Source organism: Rhodamnia argentea, chromosome 6 (genome assembly GCF_020921035.1).
Source record: "Rhodamnia argentea isolate NSW1041297 chromosome 6, ASM2092103v1, whole genome shotgun sequence".
In the NCBI taxonomy this organism is placed as follows: Eukaryota; Viridiplantae; Streptophyta; class Magnoliopsida; order Myrtales; family Myrtaceae; genus Rhodamnia; species Rhodamnia argentea.
Window position 1 is genome coordinate 17,853,590 of NC_063155.1, and position 26,774 is coordinate 17,880,363.

General features: G+C 37.5%; 2 pseudogenes; both read left to right on the plus strand.

Annotated features, from left to right (window-relative positions):
* The first annotated feature begins 16,210 nt into the window (after nt 1-16,210).
* Nucleotides 16,211-19,376, plus strand: LOC125315526 (annotated as a pseudogene).
* Nucleotides 19,377-23,934: 4,558 nt separating this feature from the next.
* On the plus strand, nt 23,935-26,346 carry LOC115751703 (annotated as a pseudogene).
* The last annotated feature ends 428 nt before the right edge of the window (nt 26,347-26,774 follow it).

The window sequence follows — 26,774 nt, forward strand, 5'->3', positions numbered from 1 at the left end:
CTTGCCAATTGTCGCCTTTTGGCTAGTCATCGGCCATCACTGAGGCTCCGACCTCGGCAATGAGCGAAGAAAGAATGAAAAAAAGAAAGAAAAGAAAGAAAAAAAAAATAATATAAGAAAATAAGAAACAATAATAAAACATTGCAAAACTTGACGTCAGTGTGAGCCTTGTCACATAGGACGGTCAATGTCCACGTCAGCGATTTCCGACCAAAATTATCAGAATAGACTATATTGACAAATTATCAAAAAGTTTAGGACTCAATAGGCACAATTAAAAGGTTTAGGACTGTTCCGTTTCTTCCACTGAAAAAGGAGTTATTTCCATTTTATAATAAGATGTCTGGAGAAATAATCAAGCTAAAGTGATCGGTCACTATTGTTAATGTAATAAGATGGTAAGTAATCAGACTCTATTTAATGATGCAAGCAACAATTCATGGAAACCAAATGCTAAAAATCTGGCATTTAATGCTATAGTGTGATGATCATTTAATTTTTGGATTGGATTTTATATGGTTAACGTAATCAGATTGAATGTATGCCACAAAAGAAACAACCAGTCAAGTGCTCAAAATCTGACATTTAATGCTATAGTTTTAACCAGCATTTAATTTTTGGATTGGATTTACGTAAGAGATAAGTATTCATCTCCTAAAACCTCCTTACCTTTCAATAGATACATCTATAAATTTATTAGTCTCATGATTGTTATCCTGCTTATAGTATTTTTAATCATATATCAAACGTATAAGTTAATTGTCCACCTAAATGCCAATGGTGCTAGCTTACATTCCTCAAATTTTATTCAAATTCATTATCTTTCTTTTTTGCTATAAAAGCGAAGTTCTCTACTAGTCATACATAGCTGTGAACTGTGTAAATCAATTAAAAGTTTCATTGCATCATTGCCGCATCACAACTTGATCGCTCAAATATTGAGATGATATTTAGCAGACGTCTATTTTCTTATATTAGCATTTTTATAATGGATTAGAAAGTAAACAACTTCCTTTTACATTAACTTTCTTTGATAAATGTGTTGTGGATACACACTGCTTTCAAACATAGCCGAATTGAATTTGATTGACTTCATCGTTGACATCTTAGAGAAAAAAAAGTGCATTTATTTGTTTACCAAATTTCACTTGCACCAATTTATTTTGGCTTATTTTGTATTAATCAATAAACCTAATGTTTATGAATCAATAACTTTATTGTTGTTTTTACATTTATGAAAAAGACTATATTCTAGTAGTGTTAGATACTTAATTTTTACCTTTTACAAAAATATGGAGGGATAATTAGCTCTTTTGGCTACCAACTTAGCTTATTAAAATACGCGAGACTTGCAGCCATGTATATGCATCGGTCCAAGATAATAGATGGGCAAAATTGTTTGGCTTTATTTCACAGTATTGTTTCAAATATCCACCATTTTCTTCTCTTTATATACCGTCTTCTCTCTTTCAATTCGCATACCACACAATTTGCACACTCTCAAGGTGACCTTTGAAGTAGAAAAACTTACTGCAGACTCTACCTCCCTCTCCGAAAGAGAAATTTAGGGCAGATCTTCTCAACTTGTCATCTCCTTCAACAAGGGCTGGTTCATCGAAGAAGTCTCGATCGACCTTTGTGCTAGGTTATTGACCATGTATTTTGTGCTTCAACCACAAAGATATGGATTTTCAATATCTCTCAATGTGACCTTTGAAGTGGCAAACTTTAATGCAAACTCTACCTCCCTCTCCGGAAGAGAAATTTCAAGGCAGATCTTCTCAATCTATGTTGTCATCTCCTTCAACAAGGACTGGTCCATCGAAAATGAGTGAGGTAAGTCTCGATCAACCTTCGTGCTTAGGACGTGACTTCATTTGGGTGGCAATTTAGGAGAAAGGTTCTGCTACTGCAATGAAAGGTTCATGGAAGAGAAAGATATCTTCTAGTAAGAAAGAAAACTTTCCTCCATCCAAGTCATTGAAGATCTCTACTGCAGAGAAAATCGCTGTTGAACGTTTTCTGGAGGAAATCATACAACACCATCAACAAAATCCGCGGTGGCAGATGGGCTCCATATATCTTATTTTTTTATTTGATTCACTTAAAAGAAAGAGAAAAATGGGAGAAAATTTGAAGTCAAGCAGTGAGAATGAGGATGATGCATCTGGTGATGAAGAGACTCAGTGAAAGAATTGGACAACCAGCTCAAGCATCCGTAGTTGAAGAGAAGAGCCTGAAATGACATCCAAGAGTTCAGATGTTTCTTCTCTAATATCTGATTCGATTCCATCTATGATATCGGTGAAAGCAAACTGAGTTTATGTACATTTCATTTCATCAAACTTGTTGGGCGATATCTGCTTAACAAAACTTTTGTTGTTTGGACTATGAAACATCAACCCTTGTCAGCCAGGAATGGAGAAAGTGGAATGGTACTCGAGCATTTATTTTCATTCCTTTTGCTGCTGGCGTCTTTTCATAATTATTGAGAATAAATATCACATGAAGGATTTTCTTGAGATTATTTTATCATCAATGCAGGGGGCGATGAGCCTAGCTAAAAATGCATGTGGCGTGATTTTTTAAAGTCCGACAAAAAGGGGTCTTATCTTAAATTCGAATTACAGTAAAATTCATTCTAAGAAGTGATTAAACTGAAAAAGTCGATCATGACAATCCTTTGTCTTTTCGCCCATAAGTAAGAACTAATTTTTTTGGCTAAATAAGTACTTAATCAATTATAATTCAAGACTCGTAGCATGTGGATGAACCACTCCCACTACGAGCTCCGTCCTACCACCATTATTCTAAAAAGCACTCAGTCTATCAACTCAAGCAAGTCAATGCAACAACTAACTATAATGGATACAAACAACACGTAAAAGATGACATGACGGGCCTTAGCCATAGCTGCAAATAATGAGAATGCAGGCTAATACATGGTTATACCTCAATTGGAGTGAAAAGTACCAAAAAAGTCTTAAACCTATTACATTAATATCAGTTCAATTATAAGCCTTTCAATTTGACCAATTTCGTCCTAAACCTTTTCACATTGGTACCAATTCAGTTCATCCAACCAATTTAGGCTGAAAATTGCTGACGTAGACTTCGGCTATGTAACATGGCATGTTAACATGGAAATTTTTTTTAAATGATTTTATATAATTTTTTTGATTTTTTTTATTAATTTTGTCTTTTCTTTCTTTTTTTTATTTCCTTTCTATTTTTTTTTCATTTTTTCTTGCCAAAATGGCATGGAGGTCGGTCATTCTATGTGGCATGGTCACTAACATGGATAATTTTTACAGTTTTTATTATTTTTTCTAAAAAAATTATATTTTATTTTTTTTAATCTTATCTTATCTTTTTTTTCTTTCATTCTTTATTAGCAAGTCGCTTGGCCTCGGCGATGGCTGGCAACCGACCAAAGGTGATGACCGGTAAGGGTTGGCCTCGCCAGCTTCGGACAAGGCTCGACTTCACCAGGTCAAGAGAAGCCGGGCTTGCCCAAGGCCGGCAAGGTTGCCCTTCGCCTAATCCTGGGAAGGGTAACCTCGCCTAGGGCAGGTGAGGGCGACCCTTGCTAGTCTTCACCTTTGGCTGGTCATTGGCTATTGCCCAGGTTCCGACAATCGGCAAAGAAAGATTGAAAAAAAGAGTAAGAAAAGAAAACAAAAAGAAAATTAATACAAAAGTATAAAAAAAAAACCCAGAAAAAATTAAAACATTGTAGAACTTGTTGACATCAATATCGGCAGTTCCACGTAGAGCCATGCCACGTAGGATCCACGTAGGACGTTTGGCATCCATGTCATCATTTTTAGAAAAAATTGGCCGGATGGATTACATCGGCAAATTGTCAAAACGTTTAGGACACAATTGTCACTTGAAAGGTTCGGGATTATATTGGCACAAGTGTAATTGGTTTAGGACATTTTTTGTAATTTTCCCTTTCAAGAAATATATGTCTTACCTTGTAGCAGTAAAGCTCTATTCCTTTTCTTGCAATGAAAAAGGAGTTATTTTCATTTTATAATAAGATATATCCAGCAAAAAATTAAGCTAAATTGATTGTTCAATATGGTTAACGTAATCAGGTTGTTTTAAATGATGCCTCAAAAGAAGCAACCATTCATGGAAGTCAAATGCTAAAAATCTGGCATTTAATGCTATAGTGTAATGAGAATTTAACTTTTCGATTGGATTTACATAAGAGATAAGGATTCATGTCCTAAAACCTCCTTACATTCGGGTTAAATAATCAAGCTAAATTCATCGCTTAGTATGGTTAATAAAATCACATTATATTTAATGGCAACTCAAAAGAAGAAGCCATTCATGGAAGTAAAATCCTCGAAATCTGGCATTTAATGCTAGTGTGATGAGCATTTAATTTTTGGATTGGATTTACATAAGAGATAAGGATTTATGTCCTAGAAGCTTCTTACCTTTGAACAGATACATCCATAAAATTATTAGTCTCTTGGCTGTTACCTGCTTACGGTATTTGTAATCACACATCAACCTATTTGACGTATAAGTCAATTGTACACCTAAATGCTATTAGTCCTAGCTTACATTCCTCAAATTTGATTCGAATGAACAATCTTTCTTTTTTGCTGTAAAAGCGAAATTCTCTGCTAGTCATAGATAATTATATATTATGTAAATCAATTAAAAGTTTCATTGCTGCATCACAACTTGATCGCTCAATATTGAGATGATATTTAGCGGATGTCTATTTTTTCTATTCTAGCATTGCTAAAATGAAGAAAAACTGAATTAAAGAGAAAATATTCCGCAATAAGTATACAAATTCCATTTACATTAACTTTCTTCGATAAATATATTGTGGATACACATTGCTTTCAAACAAAGCCGAATGGAATTTGACTCAATTCATTATCAACAATTTAGAAAAAAAAAAGTGCATTTATTTGTTTTCCCAATGTCACTTGCCCCAACTCATTTCGAGTTTATTTTGTATTAATTAATATACCTAAGGTTTATGTACTCAATGATTTTATGGGTTTTTTATATTTGTGAAAAACACTATAATCTAGTACTGTTAGATTCTTTTTACCTTTAAAAAAAATATGGAAGGCTAATTAGCTCTTTTGGTTACCTAACTTAGGTTATTAAAATACGTGAGGCTTGCAATGTTGTACATGTATCGGTCCAAGATAATAAATGGACAAAATTGCTTGGCTCTATTTCACGGCGTCGTTCAAATATCAACTATTTCCTTCTCTTTATATACCATCTTGTCTCTTTCAATTGGCGTACCACACAACTTTTGGCTTGTAAGCTCTCAAGCTCACCTTTGAAGTGGCAAACTCCAATCCAAACTTGACCTCCTTCTGAGAAAGAGAAATTTCATACAGATCTTCTCAACATATGCTGTCATCTCCTTCAGCAAGGGCTGGTCCATCGAAGTGAGCGAGGTAAGTCTTGATCAACCTTTTTGATGGGTTATTGATCATGTATTTTGGCTTCAACTACAAAGAAATGGATTTTCAATAGCTCTCAAGGTGACCTTTGAAGTGGCAAACCCTAATGCAGACTCTACCTCCCTCTCTGAAAGAGAAATTTCAGGATAGATCTTCTCAACCTATGTTGTCATCTCTTTCAACAAAGGCTGGTCCATCGAAAATGAGTGAGGTAAGTCTCGATCAACCGTCGTGCTAGGTTATTGACCGTGTATTTTGTGCTTCAACTACAAAAAATGGACTTTTAATTTACAACATAAAAAGTCAAAAGTGATGCATGATGAAAGATAATAATTCCAATTCTCTCTAGGGTTCTTGTTTGATTTATATTAAGTTTAAGAGTTGAATTGCTACAAGTGATCCATCATCTAGATCTGCACATAGATCCGACAAAGTTGATATAGATTAGAACATCTATCATGTCAAAATCTATTTTTCGTGTGCAAGTGGTTGCAGATCTAATTGTTTATACACTTGGCGAAACTAACAAATAATTGTCGGTTGAATTTTACCATGTATAAAATGTCCAAATGTCCTTAAATATTTTGTCGACAAACAACTATTTACATATATTTTCATTTAAATATAAATGTCGAGTCAACAATAGAGCAGTGGCTTCTTGTATCCAGATATTTTTATGAGTATACAGAATTATATATTATTGAGTAGAAGAATAGGATTTTTGAGGATTACAAAATTGAAATTGCCAATTGATTTTTCTAAAATAAATTTGAAGAATAGATAATAATGTTTTAGGGTTAAAGATTTGGATGCATTGCTTTTTTCATAGATCGATTCCTGAATCGTTATATTGTTGGACAACAAAACTACTGGCAGTTGTTTAAAATAGAAAAACCGTTGTTGGGTTAAAAGTTTGGATGCATTGCTTTTTTCATAGATCGATTCCTGAATCGTTATATTGTTGGACAACAAAACTACTGGCAATTATTTAAAATGGAAAAACCGTTATTAGCTTTTGTAAGTAATCGGACCGTTAATGCTATTATGAATACCGAACCCAACAAAACTAACGAAAATTTTTTAAAATGGAAAAATCGTTATTAGCTTGTGTAAGTAATCAGACGGTTAATGCTATTATGGATACCGAACTACTTTACTTTGATTAGTATTCTTACTATCCAGAATAAGTTGATAAGCTATTAATGTCGTAGTGGAGACCCATGAACTGATTGAGAACTTGCACATTCTTTAAGATCAATAATAAAGAAAGTCAACCATCATTCGACAACATAGAATAATGAGTAGCTAAGGTATAACTATTTAGAGGATGAACAACTTTTCCAAATCGAACAAAAGAAGAAGGCGATAGCCCCTTACATACAAAGTGAAACGAGTTTCCCTCTCTGAACTATTATGCTTTACAATATGTCTAGATGTTATAGGCTCTTTGTTTTGCTAACCAGTCAATGTTCTTTCTCTCAAACCGTAGAGGTTTGGTGGAATTATTTTGGACAAAAGCATGCGTTCCACATGATTAATTTGCTGTTCTTTTTTTCAGAATGTAGTACCATGTTTTTCTACTCATCTAGTCCTTTATCATTTTCATCGCATCTCGAGTTTGATGCCTTGATAGGAGGAGCGGGCTCTTAAACTTCATCGAATGTGGTTGGTCTAGTTGTTTTTATTTTACTATTGACATTCTCAAGCATGAGTTGGTTAACATCTTAATAATAGTTTCTCAAATGTTTCATTATTTTGGTATACTGAATATAGTTGAAGATCGTGTTTCGTGGTTCCCGTTTTGAACCAGTTGGCCGCATTTGATGATGGATATAATCATATATGCTTATTTATTATCCTTACTCATGTCTTGTCCTTCTCTGTCTCTCTCATCCTTGTAGGCCAATAGATTACTCTCTACCCCAGACAACGCTCCTATTTCAATGGAATTGAATGAACCGTGTGATTCCAAGAAGTTGGACATTCCTAATCCAGAAGGACAGCGTTATCAATTGTACACATCACTTAGGGAACTAGTCACTGTAAGTTAACTTTTTATCACGTTTTTAAGATATAGATAGTCCATGTGAGTTTTATATTGTCCCCTGAAACTTTGTGAGGTAGACCAATAAACTGAGTTTTACCACTAAATAGCATGGTTAACATATCTAAGAATGATACTCAATGTAATCTAAGTTTACATGTAGTTAAGTTTATTTGGATACTAGTCGATGTAATTGTTCTGTGAAATTTCATGAGATTGACCTTGACATGATGCCATTTTACAATTGTAGAGTCTGGATTTTCCCAATTCACTTTTATGATATTCAACACTTAGTTTTCGAATGCCGATATCTTCACGAAAATATTGATATTACACATGAGATGAATAATCCACAAAATATAATGCAAGCCACTCAAAGTTTCTTCATCTTGATTCTTGAAACATATTTGATAGGCTTGATGTAGTTATTAAGTACACACCTAAACTTCATTTGGAAGAAGTTACAGCTACACAAGTTATGTATGAAAAGAATACCTATATTCCTAATTCTTTGACTTTAACAATAGTTCAGAATAGTCCTCAGATATACTAACCTTGATAATTTGTGATTGCAGAAAGTTGTTTCTCAATTAAGAAACAGTATTTCAGATGAGTTGCTCAACCAGGATCCAATATCGTCTCAATTACCTCAAAACAATGATGAGACAACTAAGGTAATATTATTCAATGATTTGTTTGTACACTGTTCACATATGCATTCTGGAAGATCTGAACAAACATTTCTTGAGTTAAAATATCAGGCGATCCATAGTCAACATTTCATCTTTTATTCATATTATGCGCACTTTTTATTAGTAAGAACTTGTAACCAATGCTCACAACAAATGACAAATGATCAAATCCTATGCACAGACGAATCCATCTTCATCAGCAGAAGTCAAATCCAGGGCCAAAACAACACTTGTAGGGGAAGAGACAGTATCTTTCTTACTACCCCCGGACTGTCCAATTGGCACAGGCTTGGAAAAGGTGGCTTCTCGAATTTCTTCTCTATTTTGGCGTCGAATGCATATGAATATCCCAATCTGTTTATCTAATTGACTAATTGTTTTCATCTTTATGATGTGATTATTGATTATTGATTGCAGAACATCCAGCATCAACCTTTATTTGAAGAGAGGCTTCAAGGGTGGCATATTGCATGCAGACGACGGGCAAATGGAAAATTAGACATGGTAATTGAATATTAAAAAAACTATATTGTTCCTGCTTTCCTTAAGTGATCAACGATTAAAAAGAAGTAATGTAGACTCGACTAATTTGGTTTCTGTAAACATTGCAAGGATATGAAATGGATTATTTAGTGATGTATGTTAGCCGAACGGATTAATAAAAATATTAGTTTTACGTTATCACCTGATTATTATTGAGTGAACCGAAATTTTTTCACAACCGTTGATGAGTAATAGCTTTGCACATGACTATGTTGAAATATTCCGGTGGTAATTGAAGATAACCGAAAGCCATTATCTCTGCAGAGCTATCGCCATGGACAGTCAAGAAGGATGTTTCGCTCAACTGTCGAGGTCGTCGAGTTCATAATGGAGGCATTGATTACCAAGGAGACACGAGGGAGTGGTTCTCTACAGGTAAGTTATAAAAACCCAAAATAAGTCAAATCAGAATTAAAGTAATTTTTACTTAATGCTTAGGGTCTGACTTCATATGTGTGACAATTTAGGAGCAAGACCCTGCTACTGCAATGAAAGGCTCATTGAACAGAAAGATGGCTTCTAGTAAGAAAGAAAAAATTCATCCATCCAAGACATTGAAGATCTCTATTGCAGAGAAGATCGTTGTTGAACGTTTTTTGTCGGAATCGCACAACAACCTCAACAAAATCTGCGGTAGCAGATGGGTGGCACCAGGTTTTTCCTTTTGAAGCAAATGTTACACCTTAAATAGAAACATGAGCTCCTTATATCTAATTAATTATTCGATTGTCTTTATAGGACGTGAAGAATGGGAGACATATTTGAAGCCCAGCAGTGAGACTGAGGATGATGCATCTGGTGATGAAGAGACTCAGTGAAAGAATTGGACAACCAGCTCAAGCATCCTCAGCTGAAGACAAGAGCTTCAAGTGACATCAACGGGTTCAGGTGTTTCTTCTCTTAAATCTGATTTGATCCCGTCTTTGATATCGGTGAAAGCAAACTGAGTTTATGTACATTTCATTTCATCAAAGTTGTCGGGTGATGTCTGTTTTCTGAAACTTCCGTTGTTCGTACTACGAAACATCAAGCATTGTTTGTCAGCCGGGAATGGACTCGAGCCTTTATTTTCATTCCTTTTGTTGTTGGCAACTTTTCATAATGATCGAGAACAAATATCAGGCACTGAAATTTTTCTTGAGGTTGTTTTTTCAATCAATGCAGGAGGAGGTGAGCCTAACTAAGTGGATTTCTGTGATTTAATTATGGTTTACTGATGGATGAATAATTTTGATATGACAAGACAACCACAGAATCAAGAATGCGACAGGGCATTTATCTCCTATTTTTGCTCCTTTTTTGGCAAGTTTCGGACCATAAGAATTTATATTTTTCCCCTGCTCAGGGTGAATTTCTACCGTGCGTATAATTATAAAAGCATTTAATTTCAATTTGTTTTCGGATGTGGTATGAACGTTATTTACCATTTACATTATTATTCCTGTTCCTTTTGTTTTGTTCTAGTTATCTTAGTTCGGCAAACCAAACTGAGCCGCACTAAACATGGCACGGCTTTTGAAAGTTAGACAAAAAGGGGTCTTACCTTAAACTCGAATTACAGTAAAACCCGTTTTAAGAAGTGGTTTAAACCAAAATAGTCGATTAGGATAATCCTTTGTTTTTTCGCCCTATAAGTAATTAATAAATTTATTGGTCAAACTAGCACTTAATCATTATTTAATTCAAGACTGGCAGCTTGTGGGGGAACCACATCCAACCACTGCGAGTTCCGTCCTATCACCGTTACACTAAAAATCAACACTTAGTCGATCAACTCAAGCAAGTCAATTCAACAACTAACTACGATGAGGCTGGATCTAATAAAATGTTTGGATTAAAGCAAAATGGTTTCTGCCAGTCAAATTTAGGGTTTTTAATCAGCAGCGGTCGTGCTACCCTTATTTGCAATTAGGCAATTAGGTCAAATATCGCGAATAACAGCTTAATTATCTATCTTTTTACGTCGGGTGATAAGTGCCCGTACTTCCCACGGCGAGTGATTTGGACTCTTTCACGCACTAAATAGAAGTAAACTATCTGACTCCAAGATTATAGATTCGTGCTTCGTCGGAGAGAGGAAAGTTAGGGTTCCGGTGAGCGCTCAAAGCATGGCTTGCAGAGCTGAGGAGGCCGGTACAGATTTGGCGAAGCCATCCACGAGGACTCCAGCTGAATTTTGACATATGCAAGCTACCGCACCTTCCATGGCGCCTTCTGCAAGAGACCCATCAATATTGACCTTTAAAGCTCCTTCCTTTGGGGGTTTCCAACTTTGAAGCGAGGTAGGTTCTCCCCGGTACGATTGGGTTTTCTTTCCCCCTCCCGATGAGTTTTTAGACTTACTCTGTAATGAAGTCCCCTCTTCTATCAAATGGTCTCATCTGGCTCGAGGCCCTACCCGATCAAATTAACAAATACGTGAATGATGCACAAAAGAAGTTGTCATGTCATGTAGTTCTCTTAAGAGAAACACACTGATTATTGCGAATGACTAATAAGACGTATCCGGAATTCAGTGTAATCAAACATTACTTCTGCTTAAGAAGCATAATCTTAATACAAATTATCCTATCACGTTGTATTAGTCTCTGTAAAGGAACAGGTGTAAGTATGAAATAAATCCAAACAGTAGACTACTTTTTTCAAGAAATGCGTAGGCTAAAGAACTTAGACCCAACTCGAACGAGTCGTAACTTTTCCAATTATGTTAATCAGCTCACGTAACTTGGGTATCGATTCTAAACAGGCCGTTCGGTTCCACAATGCGCTGGTCCCTTTGAGGGTCTTGCACGTGGAACACTTGTCCAACTTGCCCCCTGGACGGGGATTGTGGCCTTGTAGAGGTGTCTAATATGGGTTAGAAACCCATTTTTTAACTCGTTTTCAGTGAGCCAGGTTGTAAACGGGTCATTGATAATTCTACAAATGGGTGAAAATGGGTTTAAGATATTTGAGCCTAACTTTATGTAGGTTGAATATGGATTTGCACAAGAGTGACAAGACCCATATTGACAACCCACTTAGTTTATCACCTTCAACCCATACAGACAGACAACACACTTAGTTTATCACCTTCGACGCTCGCGCTTGGGCATCTGCAGCTCGTGTAGGCTGCACCGAAACGAGCCGGGATGCATCGTCGGTGAGCACATGCAGGTCCTCTGTGGCGGTGGCTTCTGGTCTCAACTTGACGAACTGGCTGCTGTTGTGCCCCGAAACAGAGATTGACTGGCTCGGCAAAGTCGGATGGTCGAGGGTGAAGCGAATAGAGGGAGAGGGCTGCGTAAGTGAGTGGAGGTTGACATGCGTCGGGGAGTTGGATCTGTGGAAGAAAGAGGTGGCGGTGGCAGCGGAGGCGCGAGATGCGAAGGTGCAGGATGAGGGGACGGTAGAGTGTTGGGGTGTGATTCATACTTCCTTGCGACAGGAAAGCACGTGGATCCTGCTCATAAATAATTATTGTTATATATATATATATATATATATATATATATATATATATATTATTTTTCGCTTGTAATTGAGCAATGTAACGAGAGGTGTAATGTGCTAATTGTAGTGGAATTCTCTACTGAACGTAACCTTAATTTAAGAGTGAATCAGGATAAAATCTCGAGTATTGATTTCTCCTTCTCACTCGTTTTAGTTCGCTGTGATTGTGCACCGATCCTAACACGAAAGACGGCGATGCGTGGAAGTAGCCAAAGGTGGAGAGGGAGCGGAGCACCGGCCAGGGGGAGGTCCTTTTTCTAGGGGTCGATGCCATTTTTATATTGCAGTAGAGAGAGAAAGTAGAGGTTTTTTTCATTTTTAAAGAGAGACAAAGTTATTGGCTTGGCTGTGACTTATGGGAAGAAGATGAATTTTTTTAAATTCTTTTCCATTTCTCGGGAAATTAGATTTTAATTTGCATTCTATTTTTCGTTTATTAATTTTTATGTTTTATATTAGCTTATTGAAAAAGTATGCGCAGCTATTCTCTGTTGAAACATACTTAAGTGGCAGTAATATCCAATTTCCATTATTTTTTAGCTCGATTTGTAAACTATCTAAACATTACAAAATATAAAATATAAAAAATCAGAATTTTTAAAAATTATAAAAATTGTCCACAATGTTTTAGCAATATATAATTTTTTAAATATTCATAAGAACCAAGTTTTCTAAAATGGATTTAATATTGAAGTGTTCTTTCAATATGGGTCGGGTATGGGTTGGGTGCAGGTCAAGTCGGGTATGGGTCATTGAATTTACATTGCATGAAAATGGGTCAAAACGGGTTAAAAGGGCCAATATGAGTCAGACTATATTGAACCCGACCCAAAACCGACCCGACCCGACCCATCTATTTGACACCTCTAGGCCTTGGCAAGTTATCCATCGGCATTTGTGATCGATAAGGGGTATATCCTTGATTCAACGAGACTGATATACCGATATTTATTGAATATAATAGTGCGACTACCCCCGTTTGATGCAGCATTACGTTTTGGATGGATCTCGCATATGGGCAATATTATTAGCCTTAGGTTCTCACCATTCTACAGCAGTACGTACTGATTTGCTGCTCCGATGTTATTTGTATTTGTGTCATTTCGGCCTTGACTATTTTGATTGGTGGTGTTAGAAAGGCCAATTAACTCACTATAAGCTTGATTCTGGCCATCAACAACTTTCGGCCCCTGAAGTATTCTTACCGCTTGTTGCAGCGCTATTTGGCCCAAACTTCCGCCAATAGTTAATCGAGTAGAAGGGGTTAAAGGAGCATACCTCATAGCCACTTGATTCCCCAGGACAAGAAGCGGCTGACTTGACGGCCCCGATCTCGAAGTGAGTTCGGCCACCACTTTAGTGATCATAGGCTTGATCACTTCCGCAATGTAATTCACAATATGATTAGCCAAATGATTCTGATGCTCCTAAAAAATCCTTCTCATAGTGCCACCATGACCGAATCAAGGGCCAACATCCTTCTCTTTTCGTCGGTACGCGAAATGTCCACGTGATTTCCACCTTGACCATCATCTTCTGCTATATTAGTATTTGATGACTCTGACCAAGGAAGCCTCTCGTTGCCTCGGTGAGGAGACTGATTTTCCTCACTTGAGGCGTCACGAGACTCCTGACTCCTTGTTCTCGCCACTGGCATTTCCTCAAATCGAACCACAATGGTGTCACCGGGCGTGCCAAAAAAATGTTTCGCCGAAAATGTCACCAACAAAAGATCTTTCACCAAAGGTTGTGGTCTTTGAGTTTTGGAATGAATAGAATTTTGTGTTGATTCGAATAGGAAGTCTCAACAAATCACAAAAGCATATGCTTCGTTGGAGTTTATTCGACAACAAAGCACAAAAATAATTTGCTGGAATTTAATCGATGACAAAGTGAGATGATAGAGAGATACAACTCCGAAATTTAATCAACAACGAAGTATTGAAAACTACAATTAAAGTGTGGGAATTGAAAGGTATGGGAATGTAAAGTTGCAGCAAAGATCAATCGTGAAAGGAAAAATAGAGAAATAAAGAATGTTGAGTTATGTCATTGATTGAAGGTGCCTTACAAAGAGCACCCTTGAGATATTTACAACCCTTACAAGTGGCAGTTACACATAGTGGTTACCAAGTTAGAAAGAACAAATAACTCACTTTCAGTGGTTTCCCGAAGTTACTGCACAAACGGATAAGATATAACCAATCAACGGTTATCTTCAAATAACTCCCTTTTAGTGTTTGCCAAAAGTTACTTCATAAACAGATAAGACATCAACGAACAACGGTTATCTTTGTGTCGATTGCTCACTATCGATACCGATGACACTACAAGAAACTTCAAGACTCTTGTTGGTAAGTTCACATTGTGTTGTCGATAATTTCATTCGTGAGTTACTGATTGCCTTCAAGTTGTTGATAACTCTATTCCTTATTGACCAAACACTTTCTTATCAGCTTAGTATGATACTTGCCGATAACAATAAAAAGTTAATCATTTTTGGGAAGTCAACACATATTTTCTAAAAAGTAGGGTCCTATCGGCCATTTGATGACTTTCTTTCTTTTTTTTTTTTTTGGGGGGGGAGGGGGATGTTTTAATTACATATTTCAATTTCTTCTAACTCTCCTTTCATGCACAATCTAAGGCCTAATTTCCTAAAACTCTCAACTTTAGGATCAATCCTAAAGTTGTTTCGAACTTTTTTCGTCTAAAAAAAGATACATCAATTTCACTCTAGTCCAAATCTACCCACGCATCCAAAAGGAAAAAAAAAAAAAGTCATTGATTTCTTCAAAAGTATCAATATTGTGACATTTACCCGTTCAATATCAAAACTCGCGTCTTTATCAACATCCTCACCTTTGTATAGAACAACAGTAGCATCTTGATGTTAATAATCTTGAAGAAACCAATGGTGATGTTTGGTCAAAGTGTTAATGAGGAAAAATTTGAGACTAGAGTAAACCTTGGTGATTTTTTTAGAAAAAACAAAGTTAGGGGCAAATTGAGGTTTATTTTTATAAAAAAAAAAATAGACCCTACTTACTTTTCTACATGAATTACGAGAAATCAACTTGCAAAAATGCTATTTCTGCGAAGTAAAAATAAAGAAGATATTAGCCTAACGATCTGACAATACTATAGTTATGTATAACCACATATCTCCCATTCAATTAGTATTTTATGCAAAACATGCGGTGATAGCGTGTAAATCTATGGTTAAAATTATACCGTCCCTAACAGTATTGTTAGTGAAGCATTTTCCCAAAAATAATGGAGCATTAGGAAGTCAACCATCCATGTTGGATCTTTGAACAATAGATGCAGTGGATGATTTAAAAAATGTGCAGTTGTCGCGTTGACTATACAAATGAATGTAATTAGATTGTGCAAAAGATCTAACTTGAACTTTAAATGTTTTACTTTTTTTGTAGATCAATGCGATCCCATCCATTTTGCTTATATATACGCATACTGATCTAACGCGTCTATTAAAAAAATTTGCATCCATTGCACATATATATAATAAATGCATATTGAACAGTTGCATTTATTCAAGAAATCTGTAGAGAAAACTGTACAATTCTATGGAATCATTGCCCATTCTATTAAAAATGAAGATATAATAATGAAAGAAAATAAGGGTTTCGGAGAGATTTGAACTAAGCATCTTTTGCTATGATACAATGAAATATTTTATGGACGACGCCGATTGATTACACGAAAGTGTATTCAATGTTTAAATGTTCTAATAGAAACTGAAACATTATTGCATGTGCTCTTTGGCTCCAAACGTGGTAACACTTCTAATCAAGTAGAGGACCACTCTGAAGCAACCACTCCCACTTGGAAGTACGTTCAATGAATTATCTCCTGACTACGCAAAATATATCTCTCCAGTCCAGCCGCCAAATTCAACTACCAAAAATTTTGCATACATACATACATACATACATATATACATACAAAGTGGCTACTAGATGGGGCACTTGATTTCATATCCCCCAATACGAACTTTGAGAATTAGCCATGGATTTTATGGGTTGAGCATCTTGGCGTTGCTTCTTTCCTCAATCCTTACCAAAATGCTTCACAAGTTATGGTGGAAACCAAATGGGACGGCAATGGCTTCACGAGGCATCAAAGGCCCTCCCTACAAGTTCATCCATGGCTGCACCAAGGAAATATCCAAGTTGAAGAGGGATGTCATAATGAAGATGAACAAGCCCATAACCAATGTTTCTCATGAAATTTTCCCCTTCGTTGAGCCTCACCTCCACAAGTGGAAGGAAACATATGGTAACTTAGGGTTTTGTGTTGAGAATACTTTTAGATTATATATAGTATAGCAAATGGATATCTACTCAACGTCAAGCTCAAATAGTTTTTAAAAAGTGATATATATTTGCTTTCCCCTTCTGACTAACTAGACTTGTTGTACATTTAGGCTCCGTTTATTCTGCAGAAAATGCGACTCTTTCGGAAAATATTTTTCGAACAGTTTTTTTTTAGGAAAATGACAATATTTTCTGGTGTTTGGCTAAACTATGAAAAATCGAACTTTTAATTATTTATTTTTGTCTCTTTTTCTTTTTGATTTTTTTTTCTTTTCTTCTTTTCTTCTTTTCTTTTTTCTTTTCTCCTTCCTCCTTCCTCCGGACCGCCATTCCTTCTTCCTCTGGCCGCCGCTCCATCCTGCTTCCTCCGGCCACCTTGCAATGGCCATGACTCGGCCCAACAATCTCAGGCTCACCCGAGGCCAGAGCAAGCCACGAACTCACAAATCCAAGTGAGCTCGAGCTCGGGGCTCGCCCGGATTTGGCAAGCTCGTGGCTTGCCAGCCTCGAGCAAGGAGATTGCTGGGACCGGCCATCGCAAGGCAGCCGGAGGAAGAAGGAGAGGCAGCTTGAAGGAAGGAGGAAGAAGGCAGAAGGAGAAAAGAAAAGAAAAACAATAAACAATAAAAAGAAAATATAAAATATAAAGTATAAGATTTTTGAATTTTTTAAAAATGAAAAATAATGAAAACAAAGTAAAAATAATTATAAACAAAAGACGTGTGAAAATGATGAGGATAGAAAGATGAGGAAAATGATTTCCACTTCTTAGAAGAGGAAATCATTTTCCTCAGTTTTAAAAGGAAATTTTCCGTTGATCAGAAAATATTTTCTTTAACCACATATTTTCCCCCCTCCAAACACCAGAAATTGAGAAAAATGTTAACCTTTTCCATAAAACAAATGGAGCATTAATTTTTCAAGCTCTTGCTAACACCATACCTTCATTCGTGTGTGCAATTCATTCTTTTCCTTTTCTTCATGCTTTGTAGGAGGAATTTATCTGCACTTTGGTATGGTCCCCAAGCTCTACTATTTATCTCAGACACTGAGCTAGTCAAAGAGGTACTTAACAACAGAGACAAACATTTGTAAAGCCAGAATTCCCAGGAGACATCAAGGAGGTTCTAGGTGATGGGCTTGTGAGTACTGAAGGCCAAAAATGGGCACGGCAACGTAGATTGGCACATCTCGCCTTCCATGGCGAAAGCTTGAAGGTAAACTTTTATCGTGCTCCTTAGAAATCAAACGTCCGACATGACGTCCGGTTTGCCGTCAATATGTGTTCGGTTCATCGTGATTTCGTAATGTGGTAAATGATAGACATGATAGGAAAACTTGTTAAATCGTGTTAACACATGAGTTAACCGTGTACAGTCCTGCTATATGCATAATAATTGTTGAGTACGTATGTTATAGGCCATGCCAGGGCTTAAAACATGCATGAGAACTGTTGCTGATTGTACCATAAATTGTGAATATGCGGGGGATGATTCCAGCAGAGGTAATAGTGTTCACATGCTGCTCAAGAGATGGCAGAATTTAGGAGCCAAAGAGGTTGAGTTGTTTGAAGAGCTTACTGCCATTCCGTCGGATGTGATTTTCAGGATAACGTTTGGAAGCAGTTACATTAAAGGGAGGAATATTTTCCAAATATTGGGCGAGTTGACTATTATAGTATTGCGAAATCTTTGCAAATTAAGACTTCCCGGAATTAGGTAATTGTTTCTTTTTTTCTTTTTTCTTTTTTTGTGAACATTACGGTCATTATATTTCAATCAAGTTATTTTTCAGGTGAATAGAGCTTCAGTGCTAGTTTTGGCTTGGTTTAAACATTGATTCTTGTTTTTCATTCTGAAGAAAAATATGGAAAACAGGTGACGAAATCGAGTCCGAGAGGCTTCAGAAGGCGATTCGTAATGCTGTGTTAGAGAAAATCAAGAAGAGAAGATAGATGAACATGAGACAAATGGACAATTAAGGGGATGACATTTTAGGGTTTCTTGTGAAGGCATATCATGATCAGGACGAGACCAAGCGAAGCATGATCGATGATCTCGTCAACGAGTGCAAGACGTTCTATATCGCTGGGCAAAAATCGACAAATGCCTCACTTGGTCACTCTTCCTCCTTGCAATTCACAAAGATTGGCAAGAGGAGGCAAAAAAAGTGGCAACCGATGTATTTGGCAATGAAGATCCCAACCATGAAGGAATTATGAAACTCAAAACGGTTTGTAAATGTAGTTGTCTTTTGGATTTTACCAACAGTCCATATGCCTCATGTCCTTGTAAATCTGATTGTGTTTTCAGGTAAGGATGATCATTAACGAATCGCTCCGACTCTATCCTCCGGTCGTCGGCATCATTAGAAAAGTCGGAAGGCAAGTCAAATTGGGAAATCTAGTTCTCCCTCCGGACATCACCCTCCACGTACCGATCCTAAAGATTCACCACGACCCTCGAATTTGGGACGATGAAGTGCGTCTCTTCAAGCCGGAGAGATTCCCGGAAGGGATCGCCAGAGCTACAAACAACAACAACGCCGCGTTCCTCCCTTTCTGCTTTTGGGGCCATGGACTTGCGTGGGCTTGAATTTCTCGAACGAGACGAAAATCGCCATCGCGATTATTCTATGGCGCTACAGCTTCACTCTATCCTACGTCCATTGCCTACCCAAATCCTCACCATTCGCCCTCAACATGGAGTCAAAGTGATTCTTCATCCCCTCTAAGTGCGCATATTGGCGTGCGCAATTAACTAGAAAAAGAAGATTAACGTTCAATAATGCACGATTATGGTGCTTCTAAATTTGTTAACTAGCTTGCATCGTTCTCCTTGCTTCACAATTCAACAATGACCACTTATTTCAATGTAATTTTATGCTTCATTTATCCTATCGCGTGGCTTCATTTTCCTTCGTTTGTGAGCAGCAACTATCTAGAGGTGGTTAAAGGGATTTAGAACCCATATTTTAATATATTTAATGACATGGATCATAAATGAGCTGTTTTAAGTTTCAAAAGCAAGCTTAAGTGGGTTATAAAAGGGTTAATTAACTGAGTCATAAATGAGTTAGTTACTTAATAAGATTAAATGAGCTATAAACAAGTCTTTTTTTTTAATTCTTTTAGTTTTCTTCTTTTTTCATTATTTTCCTTCTTTTCTATGAAATCCGACAAGAGTCGCCGCTTGTCACAATCGGCCGACGACTCTCGCCGAACATAGAAGAAAAAAAAGAAAAGAAAGAAAGAAAAAAATCAAAATTATTTTTTAAAAAATATAAAATTGTTATCCACGGTGTTTTAGCAATATATATTTTTTAAAGTTATAAAAAAAAAGTTTTTCTAAATTGGATTTAATATTGAAATGTTTTAGCAATGTGTCGAGTGGATCGCTGTAATGCATGGAAATGGGTCAATATGGATCGGACCATATTCGACCCAACCCATTTATTTGACAGCTCTACTGTAATCAGCATGAGAATGCAGGTAGATAACCATTTTCTATCAAGATCATGTAAGTGACTTATCCTCAACCAGCCCGTCATCATCCCTGTTGTGAACACACAATGGCAGATCCAGGTGACTTAGTCCGTAGCAGCCCACCAATGATCTAGTTTGGACCCAAAAAGAAAAAATGATCTAGTTATAAGGGAGAAAAAAAAAAAAAACGCGTGGCTTCATCCCAAACTTCTTCATTTTTCTCATCGCGTATCCTGACTGTGATCTCGAATCGCTTCTCGCCGGGCGGCTTTCCCTACAAGTCCATCGATTCGGACAACCCGTTAGGTGAGCGAGAACGTTGTAAGAAGCATAGTTACGCCTGTCGCCCTTTTGCTGACCTGCCCAACCGGTGAACTTGGAGGCAACTGTGGGGTTGTTTTCCACCTCGAGCACCTCAGCGATAAGCCTACCGATTACGCGACGGAGCTTGCCTAGCTCGATGACGACGAGGTGGGCCTCAATGGCCGCGGTTCGGGACGAGAGCGTGGACGATGAACCGCGTTATCAGCGAGAGGTGGCGGAAGAGGGAGGTTGGCTGGGTGGGGAAATGGGATCTTTTGGGGGTGTCGCCGCCGTCCCTATGGTGGAGGGAATGGGGGTACTGCTAGTGTAGATCGAAGAGGGCTGCTGGCAATTTTGATGACGCGTTAAAATGCACGGAGAATTACATTATGACCCTAAGTTTTTTTAGAGAAAATTGCCAGAAAAATCCTAAACAATTGGCATTTTTTTCAATTCAGTCCTAAATGTCTTAAATTTGTCAATTTAATCATAATATTTTCACCTCTTGCCAATTAAATCCTATTGACCGGAAATCCAATTTAATCATAAACATTTTCACTTCTTGCCAATTCAAAAAATATATTAAGATATTATTAAAAATGTCAATATCAACGTTGGTCATGCAATATAGAAAGACCGGCATTTACGTTAGTGATTTTTGACTAATAGAACTTAATTGGCAAAAAGTAAAAAGGTTTAGGACTCAATTAGTAAATTTAAATAATTTAGAACTGAATTAATAAAAGTGCAATCGATTTAGGACTTTTTTGATAATTTTCTCAAATTTTTGGCTTGTAGTGCTTCTTGTGTTTTCATTTTTTATGATTCTTACAATATATTCTTAAATTATTTGACTATAACCTTTGTTTTTAACTCCGACGTAATTCTTGTCGATATTTGTCTTGTGTTCTCACATGTGCCCATGTTATGTTTGAGTTAGTAATGCTAAGCTCAATGAAAAGACAAGAAAGTGCACATTTCTAGGCTATGTATATTTCTAGATAATGCACAAGGTGAGCAGGACAATCAATTGAGGTACCATGAATTAAATTCACATACTGTCAGTAGAGAAGTTATATTTTACAAGTCTCTAATACTTTTGGGTAGGAGCAAGTGTGCCAATGTTTATACAGATGGACTATGTTCAGCTCAAGGTGGAGTTGCAATTAGAAACTCCTAAGGTAATAAGTACTAAAACGGTAATCAACATTTATGGTGCTTGTAATGAGGTGGAATTTATAAAGCCAATGGTCGTTGTAGTTGCTACGTTTAACAAGGTGCATATTCGATCTCGATGCAACGATGGTTTTGGTTTATCTATGGTAAAGGAGGTTGTGCCTAAAAAACCTAATGGAGTAGCTAAAGGTGCAAGTGAAGTTGGTGTTCTCATGAAATCCATGGTTACGGCGAAATTTAAACATAGCTCAAACTTGGAAGATTTTTATGCAGTTGATTCCAAGGGCTATGAGAGGGTAGCAACAAAACTCAGACTTCCAACTAGCGATTATGACTTGGTTCAAACATCAAGTCAAAATAGAGATTATTGAAGATGTATCTTGAGCTGGTAAGGGAAACTTGATCTAAATACGAAGTCTCTTGATTTATGTAGATATGCCCATTTGAATAGGTTTCTTATTTTGGATCCAAATTTGTGTTATATAAGAAGTGGGTCCTCTTTGTGAAGTGTATCCAATAGATGGTTTCTTCGTGAAATAAACCTAAAGCAATCTGAGAGTGTTGAAATCGATTACATCTTCTGGTAAGATTTATGAATTCCTTTGTGAGATCGAAAGGTTATTTTGTGAGGAATTGTGGTGCTAACCACTAAGGGTAAAATTGCAAAAAAAAAAAGTTAGTAATATATTGTAATTGTGTTAATTCAATCCTAAACCTTTTGCAATAGTGCCAATTCAATTCATCTAGCTAATTTTGGCTAGCCAGCACTAACATGACATTGCCAACCCCGACTTGGACTTTTTTAGATAATATTTTTAAAAAAAATTCAATTTTTATTTGTTCTTTAAATATTTTAGTAATTTTTCTGTCTTTTCCTTTTCTTTTCTTTTCTTTTCTTTTTTTGTAAGGGCCGGTCGAGGCCTAGCGATCTTCGCTATCCACTAGTGAGGACTTATGAGCCCTCGCCTATTGGCTAGCGAGGGTTGCAGCCCTCACCTAGCTGCGAACAAGGGCTCGTTGGCTACCGGGCGAGGACTACAAAGGTCAATGGGCTTCAGCCGGTTGGCAGCAACCTCTTGCCTATCCTAACCTAAAAAAAAAAAAAAGACAAAAAAAAAAACTAAAATAAGTAAATATATATAAATATTCAAAAAATTAAAACATTATGAAAAATTGTCCACGTTAGCAATTTCCTGTCCAAATTAGCCGGATGGACTAAATTGACACAAATGCAAAGAGTTTAGGACTGAATTGACCAAAAAAAAAAAGTTTATGGCTGAATTGTCACAATTGCAATAGGTTTAGGAATTTTTTGGAAATTTTCCCCAACCACTAAGTGAGTTATTGGGTGTAATTTGGAACTGAAAAATACTTAGAGTGTTTGAGTGAATCACATATGGTTGTAATTCCCATCGTATCTCTTGATCTACAATGGAATGTTGAGCTGCTCTTTTCGTGTACGTACATTACACCGACTGAACCGCATAAATCTGTTGTCTAATTTATTATCTTATTATGTTGATTTAATTGTCCGCTCGCTTGTTTTGACAACCGATAACTTTCTAGCTTTGGAAAGTGCACCTGCATCTGCAAACTTTATCAACTCTCCCCTGAAATGGACTAAATGAAAGGACGCTCACACCTAGACAAGTTCATAAAATTAAAAATAATGGACTCATGTCCGACAATCGCGCATAGGCACTGCCTCCATGGCTTGCCAGAATAAAACATGCCAAAACCGAGGAGAAAAACAATGGAGCTTTAGCGGGTTCTCCTGTGCTGGATGTTTGAATAATGAACGGAGTGGGACAATATACGACAATTTATAGCTTGTCGCGTTGGCAATGGAAATATAAATCATTAAAATCAAAAAAAAAAAAAAGATCTAACTTGGATGTCGAATGTTTTATTTTTATTTCCAGATAGATATGATTTCGTCGATTTTGTCACAAAATCTTTCGGAGAAACTATTCCATGACGCAATTACTTTCTAATTTTTACACTCGATATCTGCTGATGTCTATTAAGTTATTAAGATATTGAAACCGACACGCTTGATGAACATTGTTGCTATACTCGAAAAGGACTAAGCACCTAATTTTTTCTGAAAATAATTATCTTCAAAAGAATACTTTCCATTTCCATCCCAATATTCAGTTTGAAATCATCCCAAAGTCGTAGCACGTTGAGTCAAGCAAAGGATGATCTTGAGTTAACCAAATTCCATTTACAGCTCTGCCCAAGCAGCCAAAGTGGACGGACCAAAATGAAATGAATTTTTATCCAATACGTAAGTCAACATCTCACACTAAACAATAGCTACAAAATGGGCACTTCGATTTTATATCCCCCAATCAGAATTCTTCCTTTTGGCCCCTCAACTTTGGAAATTAGCCGATAAGCCATGGATTTTCTGAGTTTCTTGTTGAGCGTCTTCGTTTTGTTTCTTTCCTCAATCCTTACCAAATTGGTTCACAAGCTATGGTGGAGACCGATCCGAGTTCAAAGGGCGATGGCTTCACAAGGCATCAAAGGCCCTCCCTACCGGTTCATTCATGGCTGCACCAAGGAAATGTCCAAGTTGAAGAAGGATGTCAGGATGACAATGAACAAGCCCATGGCCAATGTTTCTCATGACATTTTACCCATCGCTGAGCCTCACATACACGAGTGGAATAAACTATATGGTAACTTAGGTCCTAGGGTTTAGAATAGAAATAATACCTAACTTAGATGTAGATATTATAATCTAGAATTAACAAACATTTAGTTCGTCATTCGGTCCATTTAATGTAACTTTATTGTATTTAAATTTGTCTTATATTCAAGCACTTGCTAATACTATGCCTTCATATGAATGTAGGGGGGATTTATCTGTATTGGTATGGTCCCCAAGCTTTCCTATAAATCTCAGCCACTGAGCTAGTCAAAGAGGTACTTAACAACAGAGATAAAACATATGTAAAGCCGGAATTCCCAGAAGGCCTCAGGAAGATTTTAGGGGATGGGCTTGTGACGACAGAAGGCAAAAAATGGGCAAGGCAACGTAGATTGGCGCATCTCGCCTTCCATGGCGAAAGCTTGAAGGTAGTTTTCTATCATGCCCATTAGAAGTCCGCTGTTTGGCACGAACTAGGGTTTCCTGTCAATTTGTGTTAGATACATTGTGATTTTATGACCCGACAAATGGTAAAAATAAGAGGAAAACTCATTAAATCATTTTTATATGTGAGTTAACCACATACTGAATTGTTAGATATGCATGATAAGAATTGAGCGTGCAAGTTCTAAGCCCTTCTAGGGCTTAGAACATTCATGAGAACTGTTTGCTGCTTGTAACCCTAAATTGTGAATATGCAGGGCATGATTCCAGCAATGGTGGATAGTGTTCACATGTTGCTGAAGAGATGGCAGAATTTAGAAGCCAAAGAGGTTGAGTTGTTTGAAGAGTTTGCCATGATCACATCGGAAGTGATTTCCAGGACAGCATTCGGAAGCAGCTACATCGAAGGGAGAAATACTTTCCAAATGTTGAGCGAGTTGACTAGCGTTGTATCCAGAAATCTTTTCAAATTAAGACTTCCTGGAATGAGGTGCTTGTTGTTTCTTGTAAATACTAAGGTCTTTTCATTTCAATTAAACTGTTTTTCAGTAGACAAATATTTCATGACAAGTTGCTTTCATTAACAAGGGCAATAGCTTTTCAAGATAACAATTTTTCTTTTTGGCATTCGAAATAAGATGTAGTTTAGCCATAATATGCTTCCACTTTGTCATGCATCGATCGTGACCAATGTCTTAGCTAATAACGAGATTTATGATTTTATGTACTCTCTAACAGAGCTTCTTTGCTAATTTTGGCTAGGTTTAATAGTTGACTCTTGTTCTTTTTTTTTTTTTTTTTTCTCTCTGTAGAAAGATATGGAAAACTAGTGATGACATCGAGTCCGAGAGACTTGAGGTGGCGATACGCGATGCGGTGTTAGAGATAATCAAGAAGCGAGAAGAGAAGGTGAACACGGGAGGAATGGATGGCTACGGGAACGACTTTTTAGGATTTCTTGTGAAGGCTTATCACGATCCGGACGAGAGCAAGAGAATCACGATCGACGATCTCGTGGACGAGTGCAAGACGTTCTATTTCGCAGGACAGGAGACGATGAACACCATCCTCACTTGGACAGTGTTCCTCCTTGCAATGCACCAAGATTGGCAAGGGGAAGCAAGAAAGGAGGCGACCCATGTATTTGGAAACGAAGATCCCACTCATGAAGGACTTATGGAACTCATAACGGTATGGCGAATGTCGTTTTGCTTTCTTCATGCTTTTGTTCACCGTTCAATGCACCCTCGTCTAGTCGTGGATTCCTTTCGACTCTTTTTTCAGGTAGGGATGATCATCAACGAGGCGCTTCGGCTATATCCTCCGGGCGGAGGCGTCATTAGAAAAGTCGGAAGGCGGGTCACGTTGGGAAATCTCGTTCTCCCTCCGGACATCGCCCTCCACTTATCGATCCTGACGATTCACCACGACCCTCGGATTTGGGGCGACGATGCGCATCTTTTCAAGCCGGAGAGATTCGCAGGAGGGATCGCCAAGGCCACCAACAACGATGCCGCCGCGTTCCTCCCTTTCGGCATGGGACCGCGGACTTGCGTGGGCTACAATTTCACGATGACCGAGGCGAAAATCGCCATCACGATGATTCTACGCCGCTACAGCTTCACCCTCTCCCCCGACTACGTCCACTTGCCTACCCAAATGATGACGATTCGCCCTCAACATGGAGTCAAAGTGATTCTTCATCCTCTCTAGCGTGAAGATGTGCGTGCTCAATCAGATTGAACAGAAGGAATTCGACATTATCGTGCTTGTGAAGTTGTTTGACTAGCTTGCCTCGTTCTCCTAGTTTCACAATCCAACAGCGATCACTCCCCTTGATACAGTTTAATACCTCATTTGTCCCATGTCTTTGGTCTCATTTTCCTTCGTTTGTCAGCAGCAGTGATAATTAGCATAAGAAGAGAGGTTGATGAGCATCTTATCCTTCTGCATAGGAGTGTCAACAGTTCGATTGGGTTCGATTTTTTGATTTTCTTTTTCTCTATTTTTTTATTTTTGTTTTTTGTTTTTCCTTTTTCGGTTCAAAGGGCCCATGGGGACGTGGCCCTTGGGCGAGGACCATGAAGCCCCCGGCCAGGTAGAGTCATAGCCTCTCGCTGAGACTTGCAAGGGCCGCCAAG